The 7,500-nt window shown below is 37.9% G+C and overlaps 2 long non-coding RNA genes across 2 annotated transcripts in view; one reads left to right on the top strand and one right to left on the bottom strand.

The window, feature by feature from the left end:
* Nucleotides 1-7,500, bottom strand: part of LOC113637958 — a 20,695-nt gene that overhangs the window by 2,519 nt on the left and 10,676 nt on the right. Inside the window, exon 2 of the long non-coding RNA XR_003439481.2 lies at nt 5,074-5,403. This is a non-coding gene — a long non-coding RNA (uncharacterized LOC113637958). The remainder of the gene's footprint in view (nt 1-5,073; nt 5,404-7,500) is intronic.
* Nucleotides 4,649-7,500, top strand: part of LOC113637957 — an 18,393-nt gene continuing 15,541 nt past the window's right edge. The window contains exon 1 of the long non-coding RNA XR_003439480.2: nt 4,649-4,758. This is a non-coding gene — a long non-coding RNA (uncharacterized LOC113637957). The remainder of the gene's footprint in view (nt 4,759-7,500) is intronic.

The following is a 7,500-nucleotide window of genomic DNA, read 5'->3' as shown; positions in this document are numbered from 1 at the left end:
GGTGACTCATTTGAATTTGTTAAACGATTCATTAATTTGCCCAAATGTTTAATCTGATCATCTCTTTAACCTAACAGTGTGAGTGGCATAAAATCCTAAAAAAAATAAGGTTTTATTATTATTTATTATATGTTGTATTATTTTAAAATGTACTTGCAGACTATAAATTCATGCTCTGAGATTCTTGAAATCTCCAGCTGACTGATTAAAACCAAACAGAGTTTATTAAACCCACTGAATCAAATGATTCGTTGGGAGAGAGAGAAACGAATCTCAATGGTCCAAACCCTATGAGAGAGTGAATCTTGGCCATGACACAAAGATTCACTGATTCAAACACTGACCCACTGAATGACAGCGAATCTTGTTAGAAACAGTTAGCGATTCACTGATTTAGACACTTACTTTCTGAATGTGAGACAAGTGAATCTCAGCCATGACCAAAACGATTCACTGATTCCAACATGGTCTCTTTCATTTAGAGAGGAGTTTATCAAACAATTCACTGATTCCAACACTGTCTTCTTGATTTAGAGAGGAGTGAATCTCAGCCCTGAGCAAAAGATTCACTGGCCTACTGGACCTATAAGAGTCACAAAGCAGTTTTTATCATGACTCACCGAATCAATACAAGTTTATTCACAGATGTTTAAAAAACGTGAACTTGAGCCTTCATAGAATATCTTTTACCTCAGTTGCTTATATGTGTGGAAATGGAGGGCTTCCAAGTTTCCATTTTAATGGTTAGCAATTGCTAAGCAATGAAAATAAGGAATGACTCGCTGCCTGGTTTTGATTCATTCACCTTAATGACAAGAATCATTCATGAACAAAACCAATCAAGTTATGAATCACCTCCGAATCATGAGCAAGTGTGTGAGGCTGACTGTTTATCAGATACGCTGAGGTAAAGGTGATGTTTTGGCACATTAGGATCATTATATCTGTTATTAGTGAAGGCGCAATGTGTAAGAATTTTAATTGGTCTGTTGATGTTTTTAATTAGGCAATAAATGATGAATAGCAAAAGCAGACACACAAACACACCTCCTACAGTGAGCTAACAACTCAACACATCTTCTCCTGGCAACAGCGCAACATCATGTACCTACAAAATTTGATTGATGATGATAAGGCAGGTTTTGTTTATAACTGTGATCTTTTCTCTCTCTCTCTCTCTCTCTCTCTCTCTCTCTCTCTCTCTCTCTCTCTCTCTCTCTCTCTCTCACACACACACACTCACCACATTTCATCACTTGGCCTACACTGTACTCTCCTTTATCTAAGCAGGTAACTTAAGGTAATGTGGTGATGGAAAGTAAACGAAAGAAAATGTAATAAGATTTTTTTTTTTTTTTAAATGTCATGACTCTTCATACCTGCAGTCTACTGATAAATGATGGTAAATTTTTCACATCCTTTTTATCCACCTGCTATATCATTCACAGCACTCAATATGTAATGTATCAATATATAAAGAAAAGTGGTGATTTAGAAAAAAATTACGAACCACTGATGGAAATTACAAACCACCCTCAAAGCTCGTTTTTAAAACAACATTTCGGCTGTAAAATCTGATTGGCTGAGCTAATTTGAAATTCAATTGACTATAAACTCTGACCCTTTGAATGAGAGAGGAGCAAATCTTAGCAATGACCAATAGATTCACTGATTTAAACACTGATTCACCAATTACAAAGAGATTCACTGATTCAAACACTGACTGATCCATGACCAACTGATTCACTGACTCAATCACTGACTCAGCAATAACAAAAAGACTCACTGATTCAACCACTGTCTTTTTGAATAAGAAAGAATCTTATCCATGGCCAAAAGATTCACTGATTCAGAAAAAAAAAGTATCTTGCCAATCTTTACAATGAAAATTATGTAAATTTGATCGGTTTCCTGTCTACTCTAACGACTAGCACACAAAATGGTGGAGTCGCTAAGGCTTAACAGACTATTACAAAGAAAACCTACTCTAGTTTCATCTATTTTTGTTTTCTCTGAATATGCTACTCATACTAGATCACACTAAATCATCACAATCTAATCTGATGAAAATTCCTTGAATGCAGCTCTCTCTAGCTAGTATTTCTCGTTAACTAATTCCAAGATTCTTTATTCTAGTGCTATAGTATCCTAGAGAAAGAAAAAACAAAACATTTGCTAATCTAACTTGACAAGGAAAACTTGCGTAATGTTCTTCAGAATCATGTGGTAAATAAAAACAGATTACTATTTTTATAAATAAAAAATGTGTAAAGATAAGAATATATTTAATGTTACCTTTAAAAATTACCTCACAGTTTCTCAATACTCAGAAAAGAGAGAATGATATTAGTATTTTTTAAAGATAAGGATTTATTTAAAGTTAAAGTCGCTAGATAAATATAGCTAGTTTCTCATTGACAGGAGAGAGTAAATACATACAAATACAAGTAACTTGATTTTTTAAAAATTGTTTTATATTTCTGCTTAAGAAAAAAAATATTAGTTGATATTAGGTCACTACATTACTAGTTAACAACTGCTGGATAAAATTTACCTCATATTTTTTTAGTAACATAAGGAGAGTTTTAAATAAGGCAGATTTGTATTTTTTCCAAACGACTTTTAAAGATAAGATTATTTTTACATCATTAGGTTACCAAATTGTTAGTTAAAAATTACATTAGCAACAGGTAAGACAGGTTAGTATTTTCTTCCAAGAAATTGCTTTATATTTCTAGTTATATTTACAGATAACATTACGTTAACAAATTCTTTGGATAATTATTTCTTCTTAGTTAAAATTTACCTCACGTTTTCTCTGTAACAAGAAGCAGAGTGTTTAAAAGAAGTGTAAAAGAAACAGATAAGAAGCAGCAATGTGCCATTTTGAAAAGCTTTCATGCTGTGTGCACTTTTTAATCATGAGTGTGTTGCTGTTTTGTGTGTGTGTGTGCGCGTGTGCATGTGCAAACACTAAACTGTGCGATATCGATTACACGCAGCGAGAGCCTTTTCAATTAGACACAAGAAAGAGAGGCTAATCAAGTTGAGCCACACGCTAATTACTCGCATTAGCGCCAAAATGAATAGCAGCGGTTAACCGCCGTCTCTTTCTTCCTCTCTTTCTTTCACTTCTCATTCTCTCCATCTGTCCTTCTTCTCCATTTTAATGAGGCTAATAGAGAAAAGGGTGGAACATAAATGTTGTATGAAGATGTGATTAAAGTGAGACAGATGTAAAAGCTCAAGGGACGCAACCGATTTCTGTAAAGGACAAGAAGAACAAGCTGGTGTTTGCATTCATTCCTTCATTCATTCCTCTGCATTAAGGGCTTTATCCAAGACAGCGTTGGATCTACAGTATGAACTCTATCCTGAGAATTCTGTAGTGGTTTCTGCTTAATTAAACCCTATTACAAAATGTTAGTGATACCTAGCTAACGTAGCTAACCTGACAGAATGTCAGAATTGCTAAAAAATTAAGCTACTAGAAGTTGCTATTTATCTCTAACCTTTATCTCTAATGAGCAAGTCTGAGGTAACGGTGGTGAGGAAAAACTCCCTGAGATAATAATAATAAGAAACCTTGAGAGGAACCAGACTCAGAAGGGAACCTCATTCAGGTAACAATGGACAGGAAATAATGTCCTTTCTACAACTTTTACCAGATGCCCTTATCCAGAGCGACTTGCATCATTATCTCATTTTTATACAACTGAGGGTTAAGGGCCTTGCTCGGGGGCCCAGCAGTGGTCGCTTGGTGGCCCTGGGATTTGAACTCAAAACCTTCCCATTAGTAGGCCAACACATTAACCACTAGGCTACCACATCCCAGTTTGTAACTATAACAGTTTGTGGTACAGTGGATTTGTACAACCAAGAGCTCCGGAGAAACAAACAGGTCAGCGTCATTTTTGATTTCATTACAGACTTAACACTAATTACTTCCTGCCTAAGTCTTTAAATGTTCACCGATGAAGACCCGAGCACAAAGAGATCAAAGACGGCTTGATTGTCTCCAAGTGGTTCTATCTTCAGCAATCCCATGGTTCACGGGCTGTGCAATCTGTCCTGTAGTAAATAGACTGTAGTTAAGATTTCAATGCAAATTTTTTTTTACCAAAATCACCACTTTTGCAATTTTCTAGTTCAAGCTCTAGCCTCAGCGTCTCCAAAGCCCTGTATTTCAAGTGTCCCGTGTTTTGTCTTTTACATACTCTTGCAAACAACAGCATAATTTCAGAGGTTAGAATCAACTCTAGTATGTTCCCAAGGTCCTTCAGGTGCTTTCACACCTGTAATCAGACTAATCGATACACTTCATTTCACTCCTCCTGTCTTTGTCATGTCTCATTCCACAGTAGCGTTGACATAAAATTCAGTGTAAGTTTATCAAGAGATGGACAAACACACATCTCACACTGAAAGACAACAGAGTCCTGACCCATTTTAGATCAGACTCACAGACAGAATATCACTCGATTCTTTATACTCTTTAGAAATGTCCCATAAGCCTGTTTCTATTCCACCAGTGTACTTGTAAAAACAGTTAAATGAACAAAGAGGTCCAGAATGTCCTCATATTAACACATCTTGTCAAGGCTTCTCATGTTGTTTTACCTCCAGGCCTCCAGATGGCTCCATGTCTCCCCAGTCTAAGTAAGGTCACTTAACTCTTTTATCCTGCTCATTTTCCGTTTCATTAATATATTATACACCTAGAACCTCTTACCCTTCTTGCTAACTGTTACTACTCATGTAAGTACTGAATGTTTGGTCCTCTTGCATTGATTTTGTGTTTGGTTGTTTGGGTTCATTTCTGCCTATTGAGCTCTAGCTAGCTACCTCGACTTGTTCTTTGAGTTTTGTCGTTTGTTGTTCTCTTTACATCTCCCTGGGTTTGACTTGGGATTGTTTGTTTACAGGTTTTTAAATGGTTATGTAATTGTTAATAAACTTCCATGATATTAAAATTCTTGTTTTGTTAGTTTGAAATCCTTGATGAATCACATTCATGAAGAAAATGCTAAGTAAATCATATAATTATGTAAATGGACGTGTTTTTGTTGTTACATTTGTTTGTTGTTTTTCTTTTTTTATCCATGCCATTTCTGCAAACACGTGAGTCACTTCTTTCCAGTGAGTTGATTCAGAGTCGATTCACTTCCTCTCTGTGGTCGAATTGCTGACTCTGATTGCTCGTTTGGATGTAGACTGAGGTTCACGTCGCTCTGACGGTTTCTTCTACACCAGAGTGTGATTACGGTGTTCTCACCTGCCTGAAGAACTGAAGAACCTTACCGAAGGTGGAGAACATGCACAACTGATTCAAGCTCGTTCACTCGATGCTCTCGGTGCTTATGTACCAGGAATCTTGATTTATAATTCGCTAGCAGATGTTTTCTAGGAGACACATTTAATACTTCATCAGACTTCAACAGTTTGCTGTGTGTTTGTGTGTGTAAGCTTTTTATCCTCCACTCTGTTTCAAGTGTGTTTGATGAATTGTTTGATCAATCCTGATTTTGCATCATTGTCGAAAAGGGATACACACACACACACACACACACACACACACACACACACAGCCTATTATATCATTAGGCCTGAATAGACAAGCTCTATTATGTACAGCTGGAGACAATGTGTATGGTTACATTCATGCTTGATTTGGTGCACACACACACACACACACACACACACACACACATACAGACAGACGCAGATAAGAGGAAGATTAATGTGTTATGGGGCAATTGAGTGATCTCTACATGATCATACCACTTATTTATTCAGTCCTTTTGCACCCCCCCCTCCCCCCGCTCTCAGTCCATCTCTCTCACTCTTTAACACTCCGATCACACACGGAGGCAGAGCGATAGAAACGAGAGCAGATTTACAACCCGCCACTGAATCTTCTATGAGAGTGAGAGAGGAAACCGAGCAGAGATGGACAGACTCATAAAATGAAAGCTAGAGCAAAAGAAAAAAGACTAGATAAGGTGGTGGAGGAGAGGAATGAAGATGGCACGATTAACGGAGGAGGTGTTAACAAATGTCATGCTCTTGCGCTTCCTCTACACCTCCTTTCCTTCCCTGACTTCCTTTCCTTCTCCATCCTTCTCCCATAATCTGTTATTTCTTGCTTTAAGTTCTTCTATTCTTTTTTTTTCTTGGTCATGGTTTTTTTTCTCCACCTCCATATAGTCTCTCTCTCTCTCTCTCTTTTTTTCTCTCTTTCCCTCCTCCTTTCTTTCTCTGCCAGAGTCTGTGATGATGTTTGCATGTCACGTTCTTTATTCTGTATGATGGTGTTTCTGACACACAAGCTAATAATTTATCCAGTGACGTGTTTCTATCGATTTCCAGTCACGTTTATTGTGATGGAGCGTTTAAAACTGTGTAACGCTGGAATATCGTGTGTAAGAGAAACATACATGAACGTCACCACTTGGGTGTTTTACATTAGATTTTTGTCTCTAGTTTGATAACCCGGACTTTCATGATTGTATGTGACCAAATATAATGTGAAATTTGAGTTGGACCGATGTTCAACATGGCAAACCTGAAGTTCCTGAAGAGGTTCCTGTGTCTAATGAACACACTCATGGTTTGTGAGGGACGTGTTTACTGATGCAATGACTGTGGGAAAATGTCCAGGACCAAACTTACTGGATTCAAGCATCAGTGTGGCTTTAGCTGTTCTGAGCTGGTCAGCTGTAATGACATGATGCTGGCCACATGACCGTTGTTTCAGAAACGTTTCATCATACACACACACACACACACACACACACACAGGTTTGCTCTTGTTACTTTTTCTGAGGACCTTCTATTGACATTGCAGTTAGTTAATGCTGTCTGCTCCTTAACATAACCAACCACAGTGATGTTATTACTTACACACTCACACACACACACACCCCTGTCTTTGTACCTTAACCACATGTAAACTCTTTCCATTTTTTGTGTCTGTGTGTACGGTGTGTCTTCACTTCATAGGATTAAAGAATTCCTGCAGAAGTCTACACACCTCCATTCATACAGTACACACACACACACACACACACAGAGTATAGTGTAGAATGTAAACACACTTGTTCTTTTTCCATTCCTCTGTTAGTATAATATACGTGTGTGTATGTGCAGAAGGAAGGCGACAACCATATTTGGTAAAAAATATGGAAGAATGGTAATCAATATTTCTGTCACACACACACACACACACACACACACCCCGTCACTCACACACACGCACACGCACACAGAACGATGGGAGAGAACGGCAGGACGAATTGTAGAGTCAGCGGGGGACAGACAATACACACACTCGCTAATGGACACGCACACATTTATCTACAGCTTTAGAAGCACTTGAGCAACTCTCAGCATGTGTGTGTGTGTGTGTGTGTGTGTGTGTGTGTGTGTGTGTGTGTGTGTGTGTGTGTGTGTGTGTGTGTGTGTGTGTGTGTGAGCGAGCTAGCAGAAGACAGGTTCCCA

The sequence above is a fragment of the Tachysurus fulvidraco genome, chromosome 11 (genome assembly GCF_022655615.1).
Source record: "Tachysurus fulvidraco isolate hzauxx_2018 chromosome 11, HZAU_PFXX_2.0, whole genome shotgun sequence".
In the NCBI taxonomy this organism is placed as follows: Eukaryota; Metazoa; Chordata; class Actinopteri; order Siluriformes; family Bagridae; genus Tachysurus; species Tachysurus fulvidraco.
The sequence above is the reverse complement of the archived record's forward strand: the minus strand, read 5'-3'. Positions and strand labels throughout refer to the sequence as shown.